At 40.2% G+C, this 16513-nt stretch overlaps 1 protein-coding gene across 5 annotated transcripts in view; it reads right to left on the bottom strand.

Annotated features, from left to right (window-relative positions):
* The window catches only part of LOC121324521 (alpha-(1,6)-fucosyltransferase-like), a 206753-nt gene that overhangs the window by 168684 nt on the left and 21556 nt on the right, over positions 1-16513 (bottom strand). The window contains exon 1 of one of the 5 annotated variants that reach the window (XM_041266516.1): positions 12307-12447. The exons of the other annotated variants lie outside the window; for them this stretch is intronic. The gene's annotated coding sequence lies outside the window, so the exon portion shown is untranslated. Of the gene's footprint in view, positions 1-12306; positions 12448-16513 lie in introns of those variants that run through there. 5 annotated transcript variants of the gene reach the window in all.

Here is a 16513-nt window from a genome sequence, read left to right as displayed (position 1 = left end):
CTTTGAAGGTTCGTCAGGCGGCATTCACGCACTGTATGTATGTTTTTTAGAGTTTTGTTTTTCTGTCAATAGAAACCGTTTGACAATGTGTGAATACTACAAAATCATACATTACTCACATGCAAAATTAAATCTTCTGCTTTGTATAATGCCTATTATGTAAATTAAAGTTTCTGTATTAAAATCCACTACCAAATTGTTATATGTAGCAACTCTATATGGTTGCAACTCTTTACAGTGCTGCTGTCGTGTATGGAGCAGGGCATAATATTCCAAAAGTACCTATAACGGTTATAGTGCTTCAGTAAAATATGTACTGAATACCCAGTGTACAAGACAGTGTAAGAGAAGTGCTATGGTAAAATATGTTTGAAACATACAAAATATACACTAACACTAATAATTTTAATTTAGAAACTGAGCACCATCCGCCCCTCCCCCCTCCAGCTCGGGTTATCCAGAGGCAAACCTTAAATTTTTTCATTCGCCATCTCAACAGCAAAGCATTGTATAGTGTAAGCTGTACTGAAAGAAATGTCTCGAAACCCCTCTGCTGTTTGGGATACAATACTGGTGACAACAATGGTGTAGCATGATCTGAGGTGGGTGCTGGCTTTCAGCGACAGCTCCCCAATTAGTTAGCCATCTACAAATGACAAACAATACAGAACAAAACATTCACGGTTATATTTCGCTTACTCCTTTACAGGTCCTTCTCATAACCATCACAAATAGAACAGATTGCCTTTCCACATCCCCTGATATACCCTCAGTCACGCCCCTTTCGGTGGCGAGTGCAATCACGTATCCTCAACCTCCAATCCATGACTGACACATCACCTACCGCATTAAGGTGATGACTTCTGGTATTGTGACTCCGCCCCCTTTCTGGATGGCCAACTTCCAACTGACCCTAGAATGAACTGCCAAACCATCCAGTCCAGGGCACACTGTTCCTGTTATACAGCGCTCTCACAGGTCGGGAGGGAGATCCTTGACTAAGATTCATTAGCTCTCTGTCACAGGGTGCAAGCGCGAACACCCTAGAGCTGTGAAGAATTTCCAAGAATAAATATCAGTATATTCATCATATGCAACGGGACACTTGCTCAGTAATAGGGCTGGTCCCGACCATATAGGGACTGTTGGCATGTATGGATTACGTACCAGGTTCATAGGTGAAAGGAGATTGAATTGAGAATCGTAAATCTTTTTAATTGTTTTATTTTACAGTGCCAAATTGCTTCCATTTTCTTCCAGAAAATGACCAGGAGAACTAAAAGTCAATGGGCATCCTCCGATCCCACCGTCAAGCCAACTGCCTCTTTACACCCAGGAGCTCGACAGCGGACACCGGCAAGCTACCAGCCCCTGAAGGACAAAGGCCAGTCCTGCAGATGTCACCATAGCGTAGTGATAACTCATTCACTGTCAAATCTGCCACGAAAGCCTGCAGGAGTGCCAGAGCCAATGCAACACTTTCTGTGGAATCCCCGACAAAGACAGGCAACTTCACACTGCCAGGAACCTGGAGAATCAAAAATCTTAATGTTTTTTTTCACACTGAACATTCATGGAGTTGCATGCCAATAAGAGGAGCGGTTCTCTAACTAAGTAACCTAGGTCAGTGGTTCTCAATCCTGGTCTTCGGGGACCCTTATGTCTTCTGGTTTTCATTTCAACTGAGCTCTCAGTTACTAACCCCTGAATTGAACTAATAATTGGCTTAATTAGGCCTTTTAAATTGTTTTCTGCTCTTAAACAGTTGGGAGATTTCAGATTAACTAGAACATGTTTTATGTAACTTGAAATCTGCAACTTTTAAGGAGCAGAGGCCCAATTAATCTACTTTAATTAGTTCAATTAAGGGTTTAGTTAAGTAACTGAGAGCTCAGTTGGAATGAAAACCAGAAGGCACAGAGGTCCTCAAGGACCAGGATTGAGAACCACTGACCTAGGCAACTGAAAGTCTAGCTAAGAAACTCTGTCGGCTGTTTGCCTTTGAACAAGAGAGACCTCTCCGGAGTCAAAAGCAACATGATTTTCCACAAAGGTTCCCCATCCAAGAGCTAACAACGTCCAACATTCTTAGCTTCAGATAAAAATCAGGCATCAAACCAACCACACAATTCAACAGCCGCTGCTTGAGGGGTGCACCAGACTGAATGGGAGTAACACTACTATGAGGGGAAGCTGTCAGTTACCACTGCAGTCCTGCTATCTTATTAACATGATACAATACACCAGGCTTCACTGGGCACATCATTTCTGTCCTGCTAAATTCTGTATAGGATGCTAGAATGGTTTCACAGGATTACATTACGTAACTCAGTACAGTAACTCAAATGAATGAACAATGCACCCCAGGAGTGTCTCTTATAAACAGACACATGCATTCAACAATTCAACCACCCACACTGGATACTCAGTCATGCAAGCTTTCGTAGAGTTTACTGTTCTGAGGAAACCGAAGCAAGCCTTTAAACAGAACAAGTATGTCAGTGTGACAGGGAGCAAGCCCCTGTATATAATGTACTATCTGCTGTTGTTCCAGTTTGGCATTTATAGGGTTAATACTATCCTTGCCAAATATACGAGCAGGCTGTCTCACAGGTGTGTAAAAGGAGCAGTCTCTCCACTTGTGAGGTTGACAAACCCAGGGCAAGGAGCACAGCACAACAGCCAAACAAAAAGGAGAGTCTACAATTCTCCTTTATATCTCCTGGAACTGAAAGACGGTAACCACCTCCAGAACATCCAGAAACGATTACCTACCAGCCCCACATCTACAGCTGTACCTGTTAACAAGTACACCACTTGTTTACATGCTTGCTCTGCTAGGGTTTTATTGTAAATAGTTGGAAATAAACATGCACAAGAGTGCTTAACCTGCATATTGTGCCTCTGCATGCTATTTTAAAGCCATTAAAGGCTGAACCACAACGCTGCCGCGTTCACAGTCAGTAACACATAACCCAGCCATGGTGTAATTCAGAATGAATCACTATGACAGAAAAGTTCATGACCATGATGTATAAGAACATAAGAAACGTTTGGGAATGAGACAAGGCTATTCAACCCATCAAGGCTCACCCTTTTTAGCATACTTTTCTCCCCTATTGGGGGGGGGGGGGGTGCGAGGGTCTAAATTAAAATCACAGAACGTAGTATTTTGTAAATGTTCCCAGTTTTTTAGATGTGCAGATGCACATCAGAAAAAACACATTTGTAGATGAAAAATGCTAGAATTAAAGTCGCTACATTTAAAAAATATATAAAACAAGTGAAATTTTCGTTCCACTAAAATAAATGGCATTACATAATCTCTCTAAGTAAGAAATTGGAGTGTCCAGTGTGAAAACACAACACAAAATAATACATCAATGTGGTATCCAGAGTGCACTATGACATTAAAAAGCTCTTGCAGTGTCCACACGTCTTCGTCACCTGAACCTTCGTCAGTGATGATGCAAGCATTGGTCTGAATCAATGCACAGAGCAACTACTTCAGGGCAGTTTTTTCTATTCATGTGAGCTACAATATTTCCCCTCTGGCATTATTTATGCAAGGTTATTAAAAACCAGAAATGGTAAAAATTTTACTTTCAGCTAAAAGTGTGTGGGGGGGGGGGGGGGGGGGGGGGGTTTGGTTGGTGTTGACTTGGCACAATCCAGTATATGCAAAAATGTAACTTTTCCACATTCTGTATATGGAAGCATGTAAAGATCATAACTTACATTAAAAGCTTATGACTTTTTTCAAATAGGTTCCCACTGCTTGAATGCACTGATAGCATGCTGATCTGTGTTTGTGGGTCTTATTTAGAAACTGGCAGCTTGTCATGTCATTCACTAAAATATACAAATCACTCACACATCGGCTTGCTGCATGACAAACACTATAGCGCTCTTTAAACTGTTGGAAAGATGGGATAAGTACTCGGATATTCACCCATTTAAATTAGTTTCAATTCATCCAAAATATTTGTTACACACTCGCCATCCCAGAAGACTGTCGGTAAACAATTTTCATGTTCAGTAAATTTAATCTGTAAGGATAAAAAAAACAAGAAATGTTTGACTGGGAAATAAAAACACCACAAAAGAAATGCAAACTGGGGATATGCAATCAAAAGAAAAGGCAAGCATTCTGATTAAACTGTAAACTGCAGCACAAAACAGTGCCCGCAAGCATGATGTATTCCACACTGCATCCAAATGAACGGTTTAAGTTAACAAAGCAATTAACACAATGAATGTAAAGACTAATGTCTCTGAGCAAACATGTTTATGCAAAAGCAATTAGTGTACACCGACGGACAACTTTATCAGGACCGACCCTTAATATCACGTCCGGCCACCGTCTGTCCTGATCACAGCCTTGAAAAGAAAAATTAACTGGTGCAACTTGGCAAGCTCACAAATGTGCATGTAGCAAAGGAAGTATAGTTTAGGTAAGAAGCTCAGCAACAATTAGGAGATAGTTTAAAAAGTGGAAAAAACTTAATTAGTTTAACCGACACGTTTCGGCCAGCGCCTTCATCAAGGTAATTAAAACGTGCATTTACATACACATCAGTATGAAAAGACTTGGTCATTAGGGAGTTTAACAGGCAATTAACAGCATCCAATGAAACTCCAATGGATTGAGTTATAAATTTGAATGAGCTAATGTCTAGTTAAGGTCCCTTAATCCAATCTATGTATAGTTAATACTTTTTTTTTTAAATCAACAATATAAGAGGATACAAACACCTGTAAGTAATAATCACTAATACAGCCAGTAAACTATTAAATCGGCGCATAAGGAAATAAATTATTTTGGCATCTATAAATAAACTCCCCATTACAGTTACACAACAAAAGATTATAAAGTAAATATAGTAAACATAGATCCAACTAGATATAGTTTACAAATACAGATTACGAATACAATTACATACATGCATGTCACAAAGACGGCCGGAGTGGGTGACGTCAGAAACAGGAAAGGAATACACCGAGACAAGACAGATGAAGTGAAATGGTGAGGACGCTTGCTTGCGCCGGTTTATTGTAAATAAAGGTTTACACAGACAAAAAGGCAGGACACGGCATATTCACCAAAATAAAAAGACAAACAGAAATGGACTAACACTTTACAAACGGTGAGCAGATCGACACACAAACAAACACGATGAGTATCGTGCTGGTCCCATCAGCACGCAATAGCAATTGATATCAAAACTCTATTCCTCCTCCTATCTCTCCCGTTCCCTACTCACCGAACAACCAACCCCGAGTGAGTAAAACGTGCATCTATGTATACTGTTGTGCTGGGATTCAATTACCAATTAATTATTCACTTGAATCCCAGCATGTGAATTAATTATGTGCAACCTCGTGCTCACATATTAACTACTTTAAATGCACGTGAAGTGATGTACAATCCCGTGCCTAAATACAATTGAAAATACACACATGAAATAACGACCTGTTTATATCCCATGTACCAATGCCTATACACCAACATTTAACACCATACGCAACATATACAGAAAATACACACAGGGGCGGGCACTATGTTACATATAACCCTCCCCAATCTGGCTCCTCCAGCCGGGGTAGTCCTGGCAGCAGAAAGGCTGCTTGGGGGGGTGGTCTCCTGACCTGACCTCCCCCCTTCTTCGTAGCCGGCAGCTCCCCTTGGTAGGGCTCCGACCACAGTACTTCCGGCAGCGAAACTGCTGCTGGGCTTGGTGGTCTCCAGACCTCCTCCCCCTTCTTCGTGGCTGGTAGCTCCCCTTGGTGGGGTTCCGACCACAGTACTTCCTGCTGCGATGCGGAGCAACAGGCAACCCCGGGCAATGCGGAGCGACTGACAACCCCGGGCGATGCGGAGCGGCGGACAACCCCGGGCGATGCGGAGCGGCGGGCAACCCCGGGCGATGCGGAGCGGCGGGCAACCCCGGGCGAAGCAAGGCAGGCATCCTTGGGCGAAGCGAGGCAGGCAGTCAGGACAAGCTGGTGTGCGGACGTGACCACTGTGGCAGTGGCTGCTGCAGTGCTGGCTCTAATCATTGCCGCTGCGGCCGGGCTGTTTTCCGCTGTGCTCCCCTCTCCAGACTGTGCAGTGATTGCTGAGGAATATCACCATCAAGTCCTGGTACTGTTTCTTGTACAGGGAGAGGCAGCTCCTGCTCCTCTCCCCCTGATGGTGATGGAGTCAGAGGCAGCTCCAGCTCCTCTCCTCGTGAGCATGGGGAAAGTGATACCAGCAGACATTCATCCTCTGCTGGTGGGGAAAGTGATACCAGCAGGCATTCATCCTCTGCTGGTGGAAACGGACCCAGCAGGCATTCACCCTCTGCTGGTGGGGGAAGTGATACCAGCAGGCATTCATCCTCTGCTGATGGGGGAAGTGATACCAGCAGGCATTCACCCTCTGCAGGTGGACAGGGACCCAGCAGGCATTCACCCTCTGCTGGTAGACGGGGACCCAGCAGGCATTCACCCTCTGGACGGGGACCCAGCAGGCATTCACCCTCTGCTGGTGGACGGGGACCCAGCAGGCATTCAGCCTCTGCTGGTGGACGGGGACCCAGCAGGCATTCAGCCTCTGCTGGTGGACGGGGACCCAGCAGGCATTCAGCCTCTGCTGGTGGACGGGGACCCAGCAGGCATTCAGCCTCTGCTGGTGGACGGGGACCCAGCAGGCATTCAGCCTCTGCTGGTGGATGGGGACCCAGCAGGCATTCACTCTCTGCTGGTGGATAGGGACCCAGCAGGCATTCACTCTTTGCTGGTGGAGGAGGCAGAGGCAGTTCCTGCTGCTCTGCTCCTGGCGGTGGAGAAGGCGGAGGCTGTGGCAGCTCCTGCTGTTCCGCTCCTGCCAATGGAGGTGGCGGAGGGATGTAGTCTACTGGCGGCTGAGGTGGGAGCGACGTGTAGTCTCCTGGCGACGGAGGTGGGAGCGGCGTGTAGTCTACCCTTATTAGAGGAGATTGGTGCGGCTCTCTCTCTCTTGCAGGGGACTGGTGCGGCTCTGCCTCTCTTGCAGGGGAAACCAGCAGGCATTCTTCCTCTGCTGATTGTGTTGGTGGAGGCAGAGGCAGCTCCTGCTGCTCTGGAGACAGCGGTGGGACCTCTCCCTCTGGCGCTGGAGACTGCTCCTCTCCCTCTGGCGCTGGAGACTGCTCCTCTCCCTCTGGAGGCAAAACCAGCAGGCATTCTTCCTCTGCTGGTGGAGACTTGGGCGGTGGACGCTCTGCCTTCCTCTTCCTATTTCCCCTTCTCTGTCTCCTCCTCACCTTCCTCTCCTGGGCCAGTTCCATCTCCTGCCATGGAGGGGGTTGGTCGGGTGATTTGTGCCCAACCTCGCCTACGGCAAAACACCACTCCTCTCCTTTGAGGCAGGTTTCCTGATCCACCTGCGGCGATGGTACGGCCTTCAGGTGAATCCACTCCTCCGCAGTCTCTACCTCATCCCGATCGAAGGCCTGCACAAAAAGAGGGTCTTCATCTGGGCACACATCACGAGGGTGCCCGTACTCCAGACAGGCGAGGCACCATGTAGTCCCTCCTTCTTTTAACTCCCTCTGGTGCTCATGCCACCTCTTCATGTAGTCCTCCACTGTTTCCTGTTTCTGACGTCAGAAACAGGAAAGGAATACATCAAGACAGATGAAGTGAAAAGGTGAGAACGCTTGCTTGCGCCGGTTTATTGTAAATAAAAGGTTTACACTAACAAAAGGCAGGACACCGCACATTCACCAAAATAAAAAGACAAACAGAAATGGACTAATACTTTACAAACAGTGAGCAGATCGACACACAAACAAACACGGTGAGTTTTAAATAAACAACTTTCGTGCTGGTCCCACCAGCACGCAATAGCAATTGCTATCAAAACTCTATTCCTCCTCCTATCTCTCCCGTTCCCTACTCACCGAACACCCAACCCCGAGTGAGTAAAACGTGCATCTATATATACTGTTGTGCTGGGATTCAATTACCAATTAATTATTCACTTGAATCCCAGCACGTGAATTAATTATGTGCAACCTCGTGCTAACATATTAACTACTTTAAATGCATGTGATGTACAATCCCGTGCCTAAATACAATTTTTAAACACACGTGAAACACAGACCCGTTTATATCCCGTGTACCAATGCCTATACACCAACATTTAACACACCATACGCAACATATACAGAAAATACACACGGGGCGGGCACTATGTTAAAATGCATCTCCAATTATAGAAAATCCTTCAGATTAAAATCTTCATTAAATCCTTTAGGAAATAGGCTTTGACATTGGTGAATCCAAAAAGCTTCTCTTCGTTTTCTAATTAAACCTGGATCGCCGATAGTTATTGTTTCAATGCCAAGACAGCGAAAACGTGAGATCTGATGATTAAGTTATTTCTTTCATTTCTAATATCCTCATTTTGTACTGCACTTCTATGTTGTGTAATGCATTATTTTAAAGAGCGTGCAGTTTCACCAATGTATACTTTCCCATAAGGACAGTAAATCATATAAATAATGTTGCTAGTTCTACAGTTTATGAAACCTTTGATTTGAATTTGTTTTCTATTGACTGGGTGATTGAACCATTTAGTATTACGAGTATATTGACAATTTAGGCAATTGCCACATTTCTAATTTCCAGTGAGAAACACTGTTTGATAGGTATTGGCCCTTACTATTTCATTTCTAATATTTCTAGCTTTTTTGTATGTGACCATTGGTAGCTCTTTAAATTTGTTCCCCAACAATTGATCACTTTTGTACTTTAAAACGACATTCTTAATATTTACTGTCCTTGGTGTGTACGTTGTGCAATATATTAAATTGGGTTTATTTTTTTTATTTCTTCTCTGGATTTGGCTTGTTTCTTCTGCTGATTCAAGGCATTCTGTTTTGAATTCGCTAGAATTACATTTGAGAAGCATGTCAGTTTTACATTTGTCACAGCTTTCTTCAATTTCACAAATTTGTTTCATTCTTGTTAGTTGGCTAATAGCGATACCTGTGGCACAGACTCCACAAGGTGCTGGATGGTGTCTCAGGGGATGTTAATCCATTTAGTCATTGATAGTTCACACAACCGGTGCACAGAGGTAGGCACAGGATCGTGATGATGAATATGTTGCTGGAGTTCATCCCACACATGCTCAATTGGATTGAGATCCAGGGATGGTGAGGGCTATTGCCACATTCTTATTTTCCCCCCATATCAAATTGCATGCAGGTCATTTTTTATTGTGAACATCATCGTTAAACAATATCACCTTTATCACATCACAGAATCCTAAACAACATACTAGACTGAAGCTTTTTAAAAACTGGAAAGTTGACCTAAAAATTAGCAAAACTATCCTTTCTAGGGAGACTTTCAAACCATCTGCTTTTTAAATTATTTTTTAAATGTCTGGGTAGGGGTTACAGCAATCCCATATTATATTTGATTTATTTTAAAACTAATAGTAGTAATTGAGAAGACACTGCACGTTTAAATCTTATCAATTACAAGCAGCAATATCTTGAGACTGTTCATCCTGTCTATTTTCTACTGAACTGCAACTCAAAACTCAAACACGCACAGTGAACAGGCTTCCCTTCAACTGCTTGGAAAATAATCTTGCCAACGCTAACAGTATCCAGGATCTCAAATGCTGTCGGTTTACCTGCCACAGCTCTCAAGGAGCAAAGATGAAACACATTTTCAATTTGAGAGTGTAATTCATATTGGCATCTAGGTCAGCATCTTGATAAGCAGAAAAGCACAAACCTGGATTATATTAAAAAGAGGATCGGATTACAGTTTGAAATGGACAAAATGAAAACAAAGATGTCAAAGGCCTTTTTATTATAATGCTCATGGGTTTTACAATGAAAGTATTACCTTTATAACTTATAGCCCTGAATTAACACATAGACTTGCTATTCTACTGGAAAACGGCATCATTTTAGGCTGTAAAGTACTGTGCTTTTCAAACACCAACAATCCTATTGAAGATCCTGACTTCAGGCTTTTATCGTTCTGTTTTGATTCTATGATCCTTATTCACCAAGTTTTCAAGAATGTATGAATACCTGAAATCTGTACCAGCACGACGTCCAATATGTTTCCTGCGGTAGTTTTTAACTTAAAAAATGAACCTGTGCCTAGAAGTGACTGCCAATTTTTTTTTTTTTTCCACTTTTAATGGACTTACCATAGAGTATTGTGACAGGGTACCCTGTAGCTGGTTCTTGAATGCATGTGTGCCTTTATGGTAACAACAGAGATTCAAGGGATCTCATTATAAACAAAAACTTTATGAAACAAACACATTATATATATATATATATATATATATATATATATATATATATATATATATATATATATATATATATATATATATATACAGGCAAACCCCAAAACTTGTTGCCCGGGCAAAGTCCAAAATGAATAACAGAAATCTTTCATTCCAGGTTTTGTCCGGGCGTGTCCAACAATGCCCGCTCAAAGTCCGAAATCAGCTTCAAAGATCTTTCATTTTATGTTTTTAGGGGACAGAGACACAGCTATGTTTGACCAGCCTACCTACCTTTATTTTTATTGACGACATGGCTATATAAAATATTTAATGAGATATATTGTATAAAACTAATTTATTTTAAACAAATTATTAAAATCTATGTATTACGCATTTAACCTACATTCTCAGTCACTCTGTTGAATACGCTCTCCAACTCTTATTAGCAGTCTTGGTTTCAATAAAGTGTTTTTCATCGAAACTGTTTACGTTCAAGGATTTGATCAAGTAAGCTATGGAGGAGGAGCCGATGTGATGCCAAGCTGCCAAAGACAGAGATAGAGCAGATACATCGCAGAAGCACTTTTATAACTAACAGCACATAGATGCTGCATTTGAACAATAATTTGTCTGGTTAATACTATTTTCTTACGAATAATAAATACACCTATATTTATTACAGTTTTGTCAGCCAGAAAACAACTACAAAGCATTACTTAGGGTGAATGTTAGTCTAGTAAATTGTACGGGCCACATGTACACTAAACTACAAACAACAACTACCAATGATATTTAGGATTCTACTAATTTTTTTTTTTTTTTTTTTTTTTTTAAAGCATCAGAATAATATTCTACTCTCAGTTCATCGTTGGATTTAATGTAGCATCGAGTGTGTTCTGCACACAACCCACTATCCTAATGCTGTCTTCAGATATGGAAAAAAAAAACAAAAAAACACAGCATTATTTTGAGAAGCACTTACTGCATTTTGATCGCACGTTACACAGCACTGGAAAAATGAGTGACTCAGTGTTCTTGTGTCATTAGTAAGCACTTTACTATTCTGTGCTGGAAGAAATTCAAGCATGAATATCGGTGTACATTATGAGCTAAATTAACAAAAACTACCACTAGCCAACTGTGTTTTTTTCCCCTATATCGGTGCCAAGCCGATAGGCTACCGATTATCGGTGCACCCCTATTCAATACAACTCCTTATTATTATTATTGGTTGTTATTACATTATTAATAATACTGTCCTTTTTATATGGAAGTGTCAGTGGGGTTTCTCATGTTAATTTTTGTTCTGATGTTGTGGGTAATATTGTTCCAAAGCACGATGTAGGTTTTATGTATTTCTCAACTCCTATTCGTCTGTTGCCGATGGTTTCTATGTAAGTGTCAATGCAGTTTCTCATGTTCATTCCTTGTTCTGAACAGGAATGAAAGAACAGAGGGACTGTTTCCCACTCTGCCCAAAAAGCAGTGGGCAGACCGTGGTTTGCAGGAACAAAGTCCGAAAAGTTATTTTAATTTTTATTTCAGTCTTTGCCACAAGGTAAACGGGCAAGTCAGCGGGCTTTGCCCGTAACATATACATAAAACAAGTTTCAAAATGCTGTTGTGAAAAAATGCGTGGCAAGTGGTCCGTGGGAAAAATCCAAACACCAAGGTGGTCCCTACATTGAAAAAGGTTGTGAAGCACTGCCCTACGGGATACTGAAGATAAAACAACTTCAATTGTAAATATTACATTTTCTGCCGTCACTCGAAGGCAAAATTCCCATATTACAAACCCTTTTGCTTTTCATCTAAATTAGTGACTGATCAAATAATCCCAATCCAAGCCCCTTCTTGCTTTGCTCAGCTTTAACCCTTTATGTGCCCAGGAGATCAATGGTGTCTGTCTCTCTCTGTCTCTCAGCTGTGAAGGGAAGCTCTTTTGGCACCTGCCTGCAACAATGTAACATAAATAAATTAAGTATGCAAAAATAAATAAACCAAAGAAGTACCTGTATCAAAAACTGCACGCACCCAAGCATAAGCACAAGGTCCGATTATCCACATGAAATATCTCAAAGTTAAGAAAGCAATGTCTAGAGTACTTCTTGTAGGAATAAGAGGCCATCCTCTGCTGTCCTGTTTCGTTTCAATTAGCTTTCTCCTCGCTAGTTGGAACAGTAGGAGTATGTGCTGAAGAGTGTGACCTACTTCCAGTTTAACCAGACGGGTGGCCTGCACATAATGAGAGCAGTCCCAAGGGACTTGCTGCCACCACATGCGCTTTAGCGCTGTCCAATTACAAACAGGCCTGTTGAACTAAATTGAGAAGGTAAGAACAGCCAGTATTTATTTTACTGTATCGCTCAACTGCAGACATTTAAGATGGGACAGTGAGATACAGTGGCTTCCATTGTATTACAGAAAAAAAGAGCGAACAATAAAACTAAAGCTGCTATCAGTTTGATGGATTTCTGGAGTGTCTGTTCTGTGTTTGTTTTCTTTTGTCAGTGTTGCCATATTTGCAGGCTTTTGTATTGAAGATGGTCACGCTTTTTTTTTTTTTTTTTTTTTTTAAGTTGTGCAGTGGTACAAGATTCATTGTGGTGCCATTCTTGGCAGTCATCACTGGCGAAACCGTCCCGCTCAGTCATTCTGCATGTGAGACAGAGGGGAGACTGAGTGGGAAAAACTGGGCAATAAAAGCACATGCATTGCTGTTCTACATTCCTAACAATGGAGAACATGTTAGGCTACCACTGCACTCGACTGTTAAAATCTTTCAGTTAAAATACCTAGATATTTAGTAAGTAAGGAAGTAGGGCTTTTGACTTGAACACCCCCTGCCTGCCACTCAGTCCTGGGCTTCTCTCAAGCAAAGACTGACCATTCTAGTTTCTAAGATTGGAAGGTTACGTTACCAAACAGTCTGGTACTTTCAGTGTGTTTAAAGAAAGCACTGAAATAGCTCCAAACCAAAAGCTCATGAATAAAAAAAAAACCTCAATAAACCCTTTTTAGGCACGTCAAGTAGTTTGCACAATAAATAATCCCACTAACGAAGAACAAAATTGTCTTTTCAGAACATTGGTTTGCTATTGCACAACTACATCCCAACTGTTGTTTCCCAACAGCTCACAGTTGTATATCAAATTAAAACCGGCGTATGCAAAGGCCATTCCGCTTTCGAGCTCCATTTTACTGACACTAAAAATGAAATCAATTTTCCAGCAACTGCAAAGCACTACTTGTAATGCATATCAATCAGAAAGTGGAACTCGCTTTGGAGTTTAGATAAATGCTGCTGTAAACATAATTGGAAAAAAAGAAAAATGTCCTCTTAGAAATGTTGTTTTATTCTTCATTATGACCCAAAGCTATTTCTCTTAAGAAATGCAACAACGTTCATTCCCCAATGTCAATCCGCAGATCCAGCCTGCCTTATATCTATTGCAAGCACGTTCTTTCAGATTAGAACAGAACGCAAAGCCATCTGTAACTGCACTCAGCGTGATTGTAAATATCCAAAACGGCAAAGGGGCAATAAGCAATATGTATATTAGTGGGGCAATCGGCACCCTCATTTTGTACTCGATTATCGTATAGGCATTTATCAAAGTTGATGCATTGACGTTTTACTTTTCAAAATAAAAGAATAAACTACTTTTTTTTTAAAACAGAAGATCCAATAACTAAAAACACTGTTGTGCTTAACAGTTAAACAAAAATTCACAACTTATATTCAAATTAGAACATGTCCGATTAGTTTTTAACAACTGAAAAGAATGTGTGCGTCCACATCAGATGTCCTTTTGACATAATAGTAATAATAATTTAAAAAATACTGTTTTAACAGTAGCCATTTCTATCTGAACTATGGTTGTTCATTACTGTTAACATTTTATGTCCAAAAGCAAAGCAAAACATTTGAATTGATCTCACAAATCCTGACTAATTTAACTATAGTACAAAATTCTGCTTCTTTTGATATAATATTGCCATATAATCCAAACACAGCATGCTTGGAGAAAAGGAGGTAACCAGTAGATTTAATAGATTTAAAAACAAACAAAAACAAATTGCCTTCATTTTTAAATCAAGAAAACGTGAATATAATAGGTCTACTTCTTATTTGGCTTGTCCAACGCAGAGGCCGAAAGCTTGTATCCTAGCAACGTGCTAATCTACCGTACTAGCATTAAAAGAAGCGCACGCTCACACACTCAAGGTTTTAATTCAAACAGGCAACAGAAGGCTTCAAACTGGGTTCTAATTTGATGCATCGATTCAACATTATGTAATCGAAGAGCGGGAAATTTAAAGGACACATCAATAATCGATGCTTGTTGAACCCCTAACTATGGGTTTTATATATATATATATATATATATATATATATATATAGTATATATATATATATATATATATATATATATATAATATATATATATATATATATATATATATAGATATATATATATATATATATATATATATATATATATATAGATATATAGATATATAGAATCGAGAGATATATATATAGACTATCTGCGTTTTACGGTATATATATTGTATACCGTAAAACTTCAATTAACCGCCTCCAGCTTTTACTTACAGTATTTGCCAGAAGACCCAGCACGTAATGGAGGCTGGCGATTATATTAGATCACATGCTTCATATGCTTCATGCGGTCATTGAGAAGTCGCTAACACACAACCTTGTAGCAACATCGTAACTCAATTTAAACATTCCAGCAACTTTGTTAAAAGGTTGTGTGTCAGTAACAGTTTTGTTTTATAACAACATTACAGTGTATTGTACACCCTCAAGTATAAAGCAAAAGCATTACTAGTCTTTTTATATGCACTGGCTAACAAGGATAAGGGAGCAAAACGTTGACAAATGAACAAGAAGTAGTACAAATGTGTATTTAAAAATGGAATTAGATCTACCATTGTTAATAATAATAATAATAATAATAAGACAGTGGGCCCCGATATCATAACATAGTCATGTGGCGTACATCCTTACGAACACAATACGCAATAATAATAATAATAATAATAATAATAATAATAATAATAATAATAATACAAACTTCTAAAATGTTTTTAAAAATGAACAATAAAAGCAGCAAGTATCATTATCAAAAATAATTTGTTTAATCTCAAACGTGTACATTGTTAATACAACAAAACATGTTAAAATACACACAAGGTTTGTATCCGGCCTAGTTTCAACTTTAATTATCAAAACTTTTAGTAATGTAATAACTGCATTAAACAAATATGCATTACAAGCAGGCCTACCTTAAATTAGGTTTTCTATTATTATTATTTATTAATCCTGAGAGTCACTTTCATTTCATTACACTCAAGCTCCTCCTCAGCTTCAATGACAATGACTCGTCGTTTAACAGAGACCCAGCTCTTATTTACAATATTTGGCAGGTATTGGAGAAAGGTGATTATTTGAGACCCAGCAATTACTTTTAAGATAGATAGATAGATAGATAGATAGATAGATAGATAGATAGATAGATAGATAGATAGATAGATAGAAGCAACTTAACATTTCAATTTACTGAAGTGTTTAAATAAAAAAGTACAAATTACAGTTAAAAATAAGATTTATAGCAATACTTGTCCCTGCTTTGTGTGTGAAGACTTCCATCTCTACGCTCCCAAAGTCTCTTTCATAAGCACAAAATTTTTTATCTCTCCCTGTTCAATGAATAGACCATTTAAAAACCTAATTAAAAATCTACATTTTAAAGACTCTAACAGATCTACATTGGGAAGCACAATTAGTTTTGTTGCTGAAGTATGGTTGTTATTCTGAGGATAGGAGGCTTGCCAAATAACATATTATTTTGAATCTCTCTAATCTTCAGTCAGTCTATCGTTGTGTGTTCTATTGTAAAATCCTGCACAAGACCAGCATATGGATTCTCAGGCTTTCCCCCCCCCCCCCCCCCCCCCCCCCCCTCAACATCCTTCCACAGTGCAACCCAATAGGAGGCTTGACACAACTCAGCTTCCATATGCGCCAAAACTTTTTTATTTTTTATTTTTTTACAGTCGATCTGTCCCATTTTGAACCTTGCAATCTGCTTTTCAGTGCAGTTCTGGATCTTGCGTCTATCTGAATATGTACCACGTTTCAGAATCTTATCACTGTAATTTCATCAGTGGTACAGTACTACAGTAACCAAT

This window comes from Polyodon spathula, chromosome 12 (genome assembly GCF_017654505.1).
Source record: "Polyodon spathula isolate WHYD16114869_AA chromosome 12, ASM1765450v1, whole genome shotgun sequence".
Lineage (NCBI taxonomy): Eukaryota > Metazoa > Chordata > Actinopteri > Acipenseriformes > Polyodontidae > Polyodon > Polyodon spathula.
Note: the sequence above shows the minus strand (reverse complement) of the source record. Positions and strands in the feature narration are given on the sequence as shown.